This window comes from Hyperolius riggenbachi, chromosome 3, assembly GCF_040937935.1.
Source record: "Hyperolius riggenbachi isolate aHypRig1 chromosome 3, aHypRig1.pri, whole genome shotgun sequence".
Taxonomy (NCBI): domain Eukaryota; kingdom Metazoa; phylum Chordata; class Amphibia; order Anura; family Hyperoliidae; genus Hyperolius; species Hyperolius riggenbachi.
In genome coordinates, this window is record NC_090648.1 from 10,506,700 (window position 1) to 10,521,847 (window position 15,148).

Genomic DNA, 15,148 nt, shown 5'->3' on the forward strand with positions numbered 1-15,148 from the left:
CCTAAAACTGTTATGGATACGTTTGTATTAAAGCAGGACATTTACAGATTATTCAGACAGGTCAGACTGAAAGCACACTTCTTGATGAAACCTATAATTGCTAAAACTGTTGCCAGCCCAGCTTTGAACTGTAAACAGTTTAGATTATATTCAAAGAGCCGATTCGTGCCTCCAACCACATATGTGGGAGTTGAGATGTTTGTTAATAAAGTGACTATGGACATTGATCGACTAATTGAGTCATCTAACAAAGACTATGCTGGTAACAACTTGTCTCTGGGAGAAAGGTCAGCCTTATTTGAACTCAGTCAGCGAAGAGACATTGTTTTGAAACCTGCTGATAAGGGCGGGGCCCTGGTAGTTATGGACTCAAGGGACTATGAGGCAGAGATTCTCTCCCAACTCTCTGATAAGAAGGTCTATAAGCAACTACCAGGTAACCCCGCCCCCCATTTGAAAACTGCATTACGGAGCATTTTGGACAGTGCTGTCCATCAACAAATTATCACTAGGGATCTGAGCGATTATTTATTTGTCACACATCCCATTACCCCGGTGTTATATACCCTACCAAAGGTTCACAAAAACCCTGAGAGACCCCCGGGACGTCCCATAGTGGCGGGCATAGGGTCGATTTTTACCCCATGCGCCACACTATTGGACAAAGTGTTGTCCCCATTGGTACAGACAATACCTTCCTATCTTAGGGATACCTCTGACTTCTTGACTAAAATCTCCAAATTGAATATTGACCCTATGGAGGATACATGGCTAGTCAGTTGGGATGTCTCATCCCTCTATACGTCCATTCCCCAGTCTGAAGGCATCCAGGCATGTCTTGAGTTGGCTGAATCGGTTGGGGAATATACTGAACAACAATTGTCCTTCTTCAGTACTCTGTTACACTTTGTACTGGAGAACAATTATTTCCTTTTTAAGGAGACTTTCTTTCTCCAGTTACGAGGGACGGCGATGGGATCCAATGTGGCCCCGTCCTTTGCAGGTGCTTTTATGCACCGATTTGAAACTCATCATGTCTACAACCATGAGTCGTATGCCAGGCACTGTGGCGCCTGGTGGCGTTTCATAGACGACATTTTTGCGGTGTGGCGGGGCGACATTGGATCCCTGCTGTCCTTCCATGATGACCTAAACCGATTCCATGCCAACATTCGGTTTGAAATTATGTATGACCGATTGGAGTTGAACTTCTTAGATACCACGATCAAAAGGCAAGGCAATGCCTTAGTGTCTGATTTCTACCAGAAACCAACTGATCGCAATCAGTTGCTCCGCTTCGGGAGTTTTCACCCACCTGCTGTATTCCGTTCAGTAGCAAGGAGCCAGTTGCTCCGGGTGGATAGAATAGTCACTGACCAGGGGGTACTTGAGAACAGGAGGCAGCAGATGGCTGACAGGCTCTCGGAGCGGGGATACCCGCCTGATCTCATTCGGGGGGTACGAGATGAAATTGCCCAGGGGGACACTGGAAAAAAGATGACAGACCATGGACCACGCCTACCCTTTGTTTGCCAGTTTCATAGTTTTTCACACAAAGTATTGGCTAGTATTAAGAAACATTGGCACATATTGGGTAGTGCGTACCCAGAGGTACCCGAATTTTGTTCACCGCCGATACCTGCCTACAGGCGGAATGATACTGTGGGCAGCAGATTGGTGAGGGCGGATATTCCCCCGAAAATATCTGAGACCATAGGTTTCTTGGGTCCAAGGCGGAAAGGATCTTTCCCCTGCCTCTCATGTAGCGAGTGCCAATATATGATTAAAGGATCTACTTTTGGAGACAACTTCCAGATCAGACATTTCCTCACCTGCCAGAGCTCCTATGTGGTATATATGCTTACTTGCCCATGCGGGCTTCGTTATGTAGGAGAGACCACACAGAAGGTGCGTGATCGCATCTGCCAACATCGGAGCTCTGTCAGGGGGGGAACCTCTGATCTTCCTGTAGCGAGACATTGGAGGTCCATGGGCCACAGAGATGTGGACCTCAAATTTACAATTATTGATCACATACCAAAACCCAGGAGGGGGGGTGATCGGGTTCTGCTTCTAAAAAGAAGGGAGGTCATGTGGATCCATAAATTAAGATCCCTACACCCACATGGATTAAATAGGGACTTCGACCTACACCTATATTTATAATGTTGCCCTTTTTTTCTAGGTTCACTTGATACACCTGATATGGATTGGATGACATGAACTATGTACAGTTAAATGAAATTGAATCATGGACTTACAGTTATCAGATAAGTGTGGATCAACACTTATTATTGTTTATTTTATATGATGTATTCTGATAGAGCTTTCTGTTTACTTCCTGATCCACCGTGAGGGGTGGTCACTTCCTATGTCACTTCCTGTGTGGGCAGGTATAAATTTGAATGCATTGCATCAGTTTGATTGGCATTGAGAAAGGTTGTGGACAACCGAAACGTCTGCCTGTATTATATTGTTTTGCTCAATAAAGAGCCGTGTGCTGCAACTCCTCGCTTCGTTCTTATATATATATATATATATATATATATATATATATATATATATATATATATATATATATATATATATATATATATATATAGGTGTGTGTGTATGTATGTGTGTATGTATGTATGTATGCATGTATATATATATATATATATATATATATATATATATATATATATATACTAGCTGGACGCCCGGCGTTGCCCGGGTATGTATTTGGCTAGTGTTGGCTCTGCCCACTTTTCCTAACCCTAACACACAATTACTTAATGACCAAGTATGTGAGCTTTGCGGTCTTTGGCATCAATAATTTGCAATGAAATAAAATTAATCTGATTGGATGTAGCTCCACCCCTTTTCTGAATTTGAACCCCAATCACCCAATGGCCAACTGTACCAGGTACAGGTGATTAACAGTGCAAGAATGGCAGCAATTAAATATCCCCCTTACAAATCAATAGGTGGATTTTGATTGGCTTTTATAGGCTCCACCCACTTTTCTGAATTAATTAATCCCAGTCACCCAGTGACCAACTGTGCAAAGTTTGAGAACCCTACCATTAACAGTGTAAGAAAGGCTGCAGTTTACATTTGCGCAATAAAATTTGTATTTTTCTCCACCCACTGATTTCCTGACATTTTTCGGGTATATATTTGGCTGGTGTTGGCTCCGCCTACTATTTCTAACCCTAACACACAATTACTCAATAACCAAGTTTGTGAGCTTTGCGGTCTTTGGCATCAATAATTTGCATTGAGATTAAACAAATCTAATTGGCTGTTTGTGGCTCCACCCTTTTGTCTGAATTTGAACCCCAGTTACCCAATGACCAACTGTACCAGGTTTAAGGCTTGTGCCATTAACAGTGCAAGAATGGTAGCAATTACATATTCCCCTTGAAAATCAATACGTGGATTTTGATTGGCTTTTATAGGCTCCACCCACTTTTCTGAATATTAATCCCAGTCACCCAGTGACCAACTGTGCAAAGTTTGAGAACCCTACCATTAAAAGTGTAAGAATTGCTGCAGTTTACATTTTCTCAGTGAAATTTGCATTTGTCTCCGCCTACTGATGACCCGGCATTGCCCGATTATGTATTTTGCAGGTGCTGGCTGTGCCCACTTTTCCTAACCCTAACACACAATTAATCAATTACTCAATGACCAAGTTTGTGAGCTTTGCAGTCTTTGGCATCTATAACCTGCATTAAAATGAAACAAATCATATTGGCTGTTTGTGGCTCCACCCCCTTTTATGAATTTAAACCCCAGTCACCCAATGATCAACTGTACCAGGTTTGAGGCTTGTGCCATTAACAGTGCAAGAATGGCAGCAATGAAATATTCCCGTAAAAAATCAATAGGTAATTTTGTATTGCCTTTTGTAGGCTCCACCCAATTTTCTGAATATTAACCCCAGTCACCCAGTAACCAACTGTGCAAAGTTTGAGAACCCTACCATTGACAGTGTAAGAATGGCTGCTGTTTACATTTTCCCAGTAAAATTTGTATTTGTCTCCACCCACTTATGACCCGGCGTTGCCCACTTATGTATTTGGCAGGTGCTGGCTGTGCCCACTTTTCTAACCCTCACACACAATGAATCAATTACTCAATTATCAAGTTTGTGAGCTTTGCAGTGTTTTGCATCAATAAATAATTTGCATTGGAATGAAACAAATCTAATTGGCTGTTTGTGGCTCCACCCCTTTCTGAAATTGAACCCCAGTCACCCAATGATCAACTGCACCAAGTTTGAGGCTTGTGCCATTAACAGTGCAAGAATGGCAGCAATGTAAATATTCCCCTTGAAAATCAATAGGTTAATTTTGATTGGCTCTTATAGACTCCACCCACTTTTCTGAATATTAATCCCAGTCACCCAGTAACCAGTCACCCAATGATCAACTGCACCAAGTTTGAGGCTTGTGCCATTAACAGTGCAAGAATGGCAGCAATGTAAATATTCCCCTTGAAAATCAATAGGTTAATTTTGATTGGTTCTTATAGACTCCACCCACTTTTCTGAATATTAATCCCAGTCACCCAGTAACCAGTCACCCAATGATCAACTGCACCAAGTTTGAGGCGTGTGCCATGAACAGTGCAAGAATGGCAGCAATGTAAATATTCCCCTTGAAAATCAATAGGTTAATTTTGATTGGCTCTTATAGACTCCACCCACTTTTCTGAATATTAATCCCAGTCACCCAGTAACCAACTGTGCAAAGTTTGAGAACCCTGCCATTAACAGTGTAAGAATGGCTGCAGTTTACATTTTCCCAGTAAAATTTGTATTTGTCTCCGCCCACTTATGACCCGGCGTTGCCCTTTTATGTATTTGGCTGGTGTTGGCTGTGCCTACTTTTCTAACCCTAACACACAATTAATCAATTACCAAGTTTCTGAGCTTTGCGGTCTTTGGCATCTATAACCTGCATTAAAATGAAACAAATTCAGATTAGCTGTTTGGGGCTCCACCCCCTTATATAAATTTAAACCCCAGTCACGCAATGATCAACCGTACCAGGTTTGAGTCTTGTGCCATTAACAGTGCAAGAATGGCAGCAATGAAATATTCCCCTGAAAAATCAATAGGTAATTTTTGATTGTTTTTTGTAGCCTCCACCCACTTTTTTGAATATTAATCCCAGTCACCCAGTAACCAACTGTGCAAAGTTTGAGAACCCTACCATTAACAGTGTAAGAATGGCTGCTGTTTACATTTTCCCAGTAAAATTTGTATTTGTCTCCGCCCACTTATGACCCTGCGTTGCCCGCTTATGTATTTGGCTGGTGTTGGCTGTGCCCACTTTCCTAACCCTAACACACAATTAATCAATTACTCAATTACCAAGTGTGTGAGCTGCGGTGTTTGGCAACAATAATTTGCATTGGAATGAAACAAATCTGATTGTCTATTTGTGGCTCCACCCCCTTTCTGAAATTGAACCCCAGTCACCCAATGATCAACTATACCAGGATTGAGGCTTGTGCCATTAACAGTGCAAGAATGGCAGGTTTGAGGCTTGTGCCATTAACAGTGCAAGAATGGCAGAAATATTCCCCTTGAAAATCGACCAACTGTGCAAAGTTTGAGAACCCTACCATTAAAAGTTTAAGAAAAACAAAAGTTTGCTTTCTTAACGCAGAAAGAGTTTGCAATAATTCAGGTTGGAGTGAGCTTGAGATGTCTCCCAGTGCATCACTGCTGAATATATGCAAATTAACCATTGTTACCCTTAGAAGCTAAACACACTTCCAGAACCACTGGAATGCAATGATGTGTCAGCTTGTTAATTTGTACAGAGCCATAACAATCCAACATGCATACAGACTGTTTTGGATTGTTTGATCCTCATCAGTGCATGGCATGGATTAATTTGGCTCTATGCAGTAGAGCTTCTAACACAGAGAGGTACAGACTAACCAGCAAGCTCATGGTGACCCAGAACTCATTGGAGTGTGTAAGGGACTACAATGGTCCTAAAAGCCCCCTTACTAAGATGTAAAGAAAAACAAAAGTTTGCTTTCTTAAAACAGAAAGAATTTGCAATAATTCAGGTTGGAGTGAGCTTGAGATGTCTCTCAGTGCATCACTGCTGAATATATGCAAATTAACCATTCTACCCTTAGAAGCTAAACACACCTCCAGTGTAACAGTGTAAGAGTGGCTGCAGTTTACATTTTCCAGTGAAATTTGTATTTGTCTCTTTTTGGTTATGAGAATAAAAAGTATCCTATACTTTATTCCAGGTAATGTACTATGTGTGTGCCAAATTTCATTCAAATCCGTTCAGCCGTTTTTGCGTGATCGAGTAACAAACATCCAAACATCCAAACATCCGAACTTTCCCATTTATTATATTAGTAGGATATATATACATTTATATATATATATATATATATATATATATATATATATATATATATATATATATATACACATTACACATATATATGTACATATGTGTAAGTGTGTATATGTAAGGCCTGGCGCACACCAAAAACCGCTAGCAGATCCGCAAAATGCTAGCAGATTTTGAAACGCTTTTTCTTATTTTTCTGCAGCGTTTCAGCTAGCGTTTTGCGGTTTTGTGTAGCGGTTTTGGTGTAGTAGATTTCATGTATTGTTACAGTAAAGCTGTTACTGAACAGCTACTGTAACAAAAACCGCCAGGCAAACCGCTCTGAAGTGCCGTTTTTCAGAGCGGTTTGCGGTTTTCCTATACTTAACATTGAGGCAGAAAAACGCCTCCCGCTCTGGTGTGCACCAGCACATTGAAATACATTACCCAAGCGGATCCGCACCCGCAAGCGGATCGCAAACCGAAGCCGAAACGCTCTGGTGTGCACTAGGCCTATAAGTATATATAAGTATATAAATATATATATATATATATATATATATATATATATATATATACATACATACATACATACATACATACACACATATATACACACAAACACACACACAAATGCACACACACAGACACACACAGACACACGTATCTATACACACACATATATAAATGCACAAACATAAATATCGTTTTTAGTAAAAAGATAAATATTGTTTTTGGTAAAAACGATAAATATCGTTTAAAAAAAATTATCGAGCGCTACCAGGCGCCATTATTTGGCTGGCGCCATTTTTAACTGGACGCCAATCTGACATGTCCGATTCTTGACTCGATTCAATTTGAATCAAATTAAATCGAATCATGAATCGGACATGTCAGATTGAATCAAATCAATGAATCAAATCAAATTGAATTGAATCTGACAAAGAATCATATGGTGTAGATGGGACTGATTCATTCTCCCAGCAGCTTATGACTCTTTTTTCATAAATGAGTCTCTGCATGGCCTCTGGTTGCCTAGCAACAATGTAAACACATATTCGGCAGCTCAGCAGTGCTCAGTGGTTAGGGCTATAAAGGTGATTCCTGCTAGAAGTGGGTTATACCACTGAAAACTACTTAGGCAGGAGTTATGGTTGTGAAAAGAAAGTAAAAAAAAAACACCCCTAACAAATGGATTAGCCTCCCAGTCGTCATCCGTCACTGATTACATTACATGTTGTATTCATGAAACCATTCATTTAAAAAACAAAAACTTTTTACACTATTTTAGAAGGATGTTTAATAGTTTATGCATAAACCACTTTTAATTTTTTTCCTCATTCGCGGAAGAACCCCTTTAAAGGGGGCTTAGATGCTTTCCTTGCGTTGAGAGACATCCATGGCTATAATTACTAGGTAATACCCAATGATGTTGATCCAGGGATTTTATCTGATTGCCATCTGGAGTCAGGAAGGATTTTTTTCCCTTTTGGGGCTAATTGGACCATGCCTTGTAAGGGTTTTTCGCCTTCCTCTGGATCAGCAGGGATATGTGAGGGAGCAGGCTGGTGTTGTGCCTTCCTCTGGATCAGCAGGGATATGTGAGGGAGCAGGCTGGTGTTGTGCCTTCCTCTGGATCAGCAGGGAAATGTGAGGGAGCAGGCTGGTGCTGTACCTTCCTCTGGATCAGCAGGGATATGTGAGGGTGCAGGCTGGTGTTGTGCCTTCCTCTGGATCAGCAGGGATATGTGAGGGTGCAGGCTGGTGTTGTGCCTTCCTCTGAATCAGCAGGGATATGTGAGGGAGCAGGCTGGTGTTGTGCCTTCCCCTGGATCAGCAGGGATATGTGAGGGAGCAGGCTGGTGTTGTGCCTTCCTCTGGATCAGCAGGGATATGTGAGGGAGCAGGCTGGTGTTGTGCCTTCCTCTGGATCAGCAGGGATATGTGAGGGAGCAGGCTGGTGTTGTGCCTTCCTATGGATCAGCAGGGATATGTGAGGGAGCAGGCTGGTGTTGTGCCTTCCTCTGGATCAGCGGGGATATGTGAGGGTGCAGGCTGGTGTTGTACCTTCCTCTGGATCAGCAGGGATATGTGAGGGTGCAGGCTGGTGTTGTGCCTTCCTCTGGATCAGCAGGGATATGTGAGGGTGCAGGCTGGTGCTGTGCCTTCCTCTGGATCAGCAGGGATATGTGAGGGTGCAGGCTGGTGTTGTGCCTTCCTCTGGATCAGCAGGGATATGTGAGAGTGCAGGCTGGTGTTGTGCCTTCCTCTGGATCAGCAGGGATATGTGAGGGAGCAGGCTGGTGCTGTACCTTCCTCTGGATCAGCAGGGATATGTGAGGGAGCAGGCTGGTGTTGTGCCTTCCTTTGGATCAGCAGGGATATGTGAGGGAGCAGGCTGGTGTTGTGCCTTCCTCTGGATTAGCAGGGAAATGTGAGGGAGCAGGCTGGTGCTGTACCTTCCTCTGGATCAGCAGGGATATGAGAGGGTGCAGGCTGGTGTTGTGCCTTCCTCTGGATCAGCAGGGATATGTGAGGGTGCAGGCTGGTGTTGTGCCTTCCTCTGGATCAGCAGGGATATGTGAGAGTGCAGGCTGGTGTTGTGCCTTCCTCTGGATCAGCAGGGATATGTGAGGGAGCAGGCTGGTGTTGTGCCTTCCCCTGGATCAGCAGGGATATGTGAGGGAGCAGGCTGGTGTTGTGCCTTCCTCTGGATCAGCAGGGATATGTGAGGGAGCAGGCTGGTGTTGTGCCTTCCTCTGGATCAGCAGGGATATGTGAGGGAGCAGGCTGGTGTTGTGCCTTCCTATGGATCAGCAGGGATATGTGAGGGAGCAGGCTGGTGTTGTGCCTTCCTCTGGATAAGCGGGGATATGTGAGGGTGCAGGCTGGTGTTGTACCTTCCTCTGGATCAGCAGGGATATGTGAGGGTGCAGGCTGGTGTTGTGCCTTCCTCTGGATCAGCAGGGATATGTGAGGGAGCAGGCTGGTGTTGTGCCTTCCTCTGGATCAGCAGGGATGTGTGAGTGTGCAGGCTGGTGTTGTGCCTTCCTCTGGATCAGCAGGGATATGTGAGAGTGCAGGCTGGTGTTGTGTCTTCCTCTGGATCAGCAGGGATATGTGAGGGTGCAGGCTGGTGTTGTGCCTTCCTCTGGATCAGCAGGGATATGTGAGGGTGCAGGCTGGTGTTGTGCCTTCCTCTGGATCAGCAGGGATATGTGAGGAAGCAGGCTGGTGTTGTGCCTTCCTCTGGATCAGCAGGGATATGTGAGGGAGCAGGCTGGTGCTGTACCTTCCTCTGGATCAGCAGGGATATGTGAGGGTGCAGGCTGGTGTTGTGCCTTCCTCTGGATCAGCAGGGATATGTGAGAGTGCAGGCTGGTGTTGTGCCTTCCTCTGGATCAGCAGGGATATGTGAGGGAGCAGGCTGGTGTTGTGCCTTCCTCTGGATCAGCAGGGATATGTGAGGGAGCAGGCTGGTGTTGTGCCTTCCTCTGGATCAGCAGGGATATGTGAGGGAGCAGGCTGGTGTTGTGCCTTCCCCTGGATCAGCAGGGATATGTGAGGGAGCAGGCTGGTGTTGTGCCTTCCTCTGGATCAGTAGGGATATGTGAGGGTGCAGGCTGGTGTTGTACCATCCTCTGGATCAGCAGGGATATGTGAGGGAGCAGGCTGGTGTTGTGCCTTCCTCTGGATCAGTAGGGATATGTGAGGGTGCAGGCTGGTGTTGTACCTTCCTCTGGATCAGCAGGGATATGTGAGGGAGCAGGCTGGTGTTGTGCCTTCCTCTGGATCAGCAGGGATATGTGAGGGTGCAGGCTGGTGTTGTACCATCCTCTGGATCAGCAGGGATATGTGAGGGAGCAGGCTGGTGTTGTGCCTTCCTCTGGATCAGCAGTGATATGTGAGGGTGCAGGCTAGTGTTGTGCCTTCCTATGGATCAGCAGGGATATGTGAGGGGGCAGGCTGGTGCTGTGCCTTCCTCTGGATCAGCAGGGATATGTGAGGGTGCAGGCTAGTGTTGTGCCTTCCTATGGATCAGCAGGGATATGTGAGGGGGCAGGCTGGTGTTGTACCTTCCTCTGGATCAGCAGGGATATGTGAGGGTGCAGGCTGGTGTTGTACCTTCCTCTGGATCAGCAGGGATATGTGAGGGTGCAGGCTAGTGTTGTGCCTTCCTATGGATCAGCAGGGATATGTGAGGGTGCAGGCTGGTGTTGTACCTTCCTCTGGATCAGCAGGGATATGTGAGGGTGCAGGCTGGTGTTGTACCTTCCTCTGGATCAGCAGGGATATGTGAGGGAGCAGGCTGGTGTTGTACCTTCCTCTGGATCAGCAGGGATATGTGAGGGTGCAGGCTGGTGTTGTACCTTCCTCTGGATCAGCAGGGATATGTGAGGGTGCAGGCTGGTGTTGTACCTTCCTCTGGATCAGCAGGGATATGTGAGGGTGCAGGCTAGTGTTGTGCCTTCCTCTGGATCAGCAGGGATATGTGAGGATGCAGGCTGGTGTTGTGCCTTCCTCTGGATCAGCAGGGATATGTGAGGGTACAGGCTGGTGTTGTACCTTCCTCTGGATCAGCAGGGATATGTGAGGGAGCAGGCTGGAGTTGTACTTTGTACTGGTTGAACTCGATGGACATATGTCTTTTTTCAGCTCAAATAACTATGTAACTATGTAACGCTGTAGCAGATTCCAGACAATGTCATGTCCTACACATCTTACCCGAAAAAATGAAAGTTTCTTAAAAGAAAATAAATCTTTGTTGCATCACTGACAAAGAGAGGCGGTGACTTGGCGCTGCACATGTATTTGCAAGTTTACATATACAAATTATATGTGAAAAAAAATGTCAATGCTATTTAGAAAAAAATATTAGGTCAGCAGGTGACAGGCTGGCAGCAGGCCTGCCTGCCATTCCTGGATGTGGATGTGGATGGTGCAGTGGCTGGATGGTGTAATGGTTAAGGGCTCTGCCCCTGACACAGGAGACCAGGGTTCAAATCTTGGCTCTGTCTGTTCAGTAAGCCAGCACCTATTCAGTAGGAGACCTTAGGCAAGTCTTCCTAACACTGCTACTACCTGTAGAGCGCGCCCTAGTGGCTGCAGCTCTGGTGCTTTGAGTCTGCCAGGAGAAAAGCGCTATATAAGTGTTAATTGTCTTGGTGTCACCAATTCCATTGCAGAGCCGCACAGTGGAGGCTTACCAGTGAGGGTCAGCAGGTGGCAGGCTAGCTGATACTCCATCTACTGCCTATGTTTAAACTACCACTCTTACAAGAATGAGAGGTGCTATGTTTGAACTGCCACCCTTGCCATTTTTTTTTGTGGCAAACAATAGCAGTAGTGTGCACAACTCTGGGTGTCAGTGGGCTGTTTAGTGTCACACACAGAGAAATGCAATCATTCTGTCACAATACAGTGAAAAATAGGGCACTGGAGCGGTACTGTGCTTGGAAGCAGTAGTACTAGGCAGCGGGCACAGCTTTGGGTGAGTACCACTGGGACCTGTGGGGTGTCACACACAGAGATATGCAATAGTTAAAACACAACACGGTAAAAAATAAGGCACTAGAGTAGTACTGTGCTTGTGTCTAATGTGGCACACAGTAGCTGGAAGCAGTAGTACTGGGCACAGCTCTGAGTGTCAGTGTGCGCTGTAGAGAGTCGCACACACACAAAACAAACAAACAAACAGCAGAAGGATGTAGTAGCCCTCAGAAGGGCTTTTGGGGTGCTTTAACTACCTGCGGACCGACACAGTACGATTCTACGGCGGGCAGGTGGTGCTGCGGTTCTGACTGGACGTAAACTCTACCCCTGTCCCTGCCATTCCCACTGCTCTTGCCGCTTTCTCCCCGCCGAAATTTGCTTGCCCTGCTGTCTCTATGACGGCAGAGCACTGTGAGCCGGGCAGGAGCTGTTTTCATTGGCTTACATTGAGTGACAGGGTCAGGAGCCAATGAAAGCAGCTCCTGACCGGCGCACAGCGCTCTGCCGTCATAGAGGTGGCAGAGAGAGCAGCCTGCGGCGGGGACAGAGCGGCGTGACCGGCGGGAATGGCGGATTTTAGCGGCGATTCGTCAGGAAGCGGCGGTTTACTGTACCAGCACCCTCTGGTCCTTAAAGGGGCAGAGGGGGCTGGTACTGAAGTGGTTAACAACAAGTCAGTCAGTGAGGAACAACAAAATAGGCCTAGCTAACACTTTCCCTATGTGCAGCAATGTCTCTTCTTTCCTCTAACTATATCAGCCAAAAACTGAATGCAACATGGCCGGCGCAAATGCATTTTTAAAGGGAGGCAGGGGGTCCAGGAAGGGGTGCTAGCTGATTGGCTGCCATGTGTCTGCTGACTGTGAGGTAAAGGGTCAAAGTTTAGCCAATGATGATGTATAGGGGTGAGTCAAAGATGCTATGTGTTCACTACCTGCTGTGGGCACGAATAGCTGATCTTCACTGGGAACTGCCCGCCGGCGAACCGTTTGGATATGTATATATTGCATACCGCCCAACTTTTTGAGATGAGAAAGAGGGACACTTGAGCCACATCCCCGCCACACCTCTAATCACGCCCCTGACACACCCCTAGTCACGCATACCATAAAGATTTCATAAAATATTCCCCTTGAAAAGCAATACATGAATTTGGATTGGCTTTTGTAGGCTCCACCCTATTTTATGCATATTAATCCCAGTCACTCAGTGACCAACTGTGCAAAGTTTGAGAACCCTGCCATTAACATTGTAAGAATGGCTGCAGTTTACATGTTCCCAGTGAAATTTGTATTTATCTCTGCCCACTGATGACCTGGCATTGCCCGGGTATGTATCTGGCTGGTGTGGGCTGCGCCCACTTTTTCTAACCCTAACACACAATTACTTAATTACTCAATGACCAAGTTTGTGAGCTTTGCGGTCTTTGGCATCAATAACTTGCACTGAAATGAAACAATTCTGATTGGCTGTTTGTGGCTCCACCCACTTTTCTGAATTTGAACCCCAGACACCCAATGACTAACTGTATCCGTTTTGGGGCTTGTGCCATTAACAGTGCAAAAATGGCAGCAATTAAATATTCCCCTTGAAAATCAATAGGTGAATTTTGATTGGCTTTTGTAGGCTCCACCCACTTCTATGAATATTAATCCCAGTCACCCAGTGACTAACTGTGCAAAGTTTGAGAACCCTACCATTAACCGTGGAAGAATGGCTGCAGTTTACATGTTCCCAGTGAAATTTGTATTTGTCTCCGCCCACTGATGACCCGACATTGCCCCGGTATGTATTTGGTTGGTGTTGGCTGTGCCCAATTTCTCTAACCCTAACACACAATTACTCAATGACCAAGTTTGCGAACTTTGCGGTCTTTGGCATCAATAATTTGCATTGAAATGAAACAAATCTGATTGGCTGCTTGTGGTTCCACCTCCCTTTTCTGAATTTGAACCCCAGTCACCCAATGACTAACTGTACCCGGTTTGGGGCTTGTGACAAAGTCCTGAAAGAGGGACAAATGAGGAGGAAAGAGGGACAGAGGGACAGGGCTCCCAAAGATGGACTGCCCATCCAAAAGAGGGACAGTTGGGAGCTATGATTATTGTGTACAAAACCTCAGAGCCTGATAATATAAACAAAGATATATGTACAAGATATTTGTACTGCAAATCTCAGGACACAAAGAGAAGGCAAAATGGATAATCAAACAGGCAGAATTCAATAACCAGGGGATCATGCTATACAAGTAGTTGCTTAGGCAAAGAATCATTTAAAGAGCAAGTAAAAGGTCGTACAAAGGAAGGCAGCAGATAACAGAGATACAGGGCAACAAGGAACAGGTACTGGAATCAGGAACAGGGAACTCAGACTAGAATGGCCAGGACACAGGGAACAATGAACTAGCAATGGGTGACTGTTCGGGCTTGACTAAATGCTCATGCTGGAAGATAAGGCAACAGATCCCCTCCCAGCAACAGTCTGCAAAAACACACAGTTCCCGGAGAAGTGAGCCCTCTGCTGGTGGGCAGAGAGAAGTTCATGTTGCACAATCCCTTAAAGGGATACTTAAGTCAAAATTAAAAAATGATTTTTACTCACCTGGGGCATCCCTCAGCCCCCTGAAGCTGTATGGTGCCCTCGCAGCCTCGCTCCGATCCTCCTGTCCCCGCCGGCGGCTACTTCCGGGTTCGGCGACAGCCGCCGACAGGCTGGGAACGTGGCTGATTCTCCGCGTTCCCAGCCGCTATATCACCCTCTATGCTGCTATAGCGTATATGTTATCATTTTTTAATTTTGACTTAAGTATCCCTTTAACAACTTCACCACTGAGGGGTTTTACCCCCTGACCACCAGAGCAATTTTCACCTTTCAGCGCTCCTTCCATTCATTCGTCTATAACTTTATCATTACTTATCACAATTAAACGATCTATATCTTGTTTTTTCCACCACTAATTAGGCTTTCTTTAGGTGGGACATTATGCCAAGAATTATTTTATTCTAAATGTGTTTTAATGGGAAAATAGGAAAAATCTGGGAAAAAATTAATTATTTTTCAGTTTTCGGCCATTATAGTTTTTAATTAATGCATGCTACTGTAATTAAAACCCATGAAATGTATTTGCCCTTTTGTCCCGGTTATAAAACTGTTATAAAATTGTCCCTATCACAATGTTTGGCGCCAATATTTTATTTGGAAATAAAGGTGCATTTTTTTCAGTTTTGCGTCCATCCCTAATTACAAGCCCATAGTTTATAAAGTAACAGTGTTGTACCCTCCTGACATAAATATTT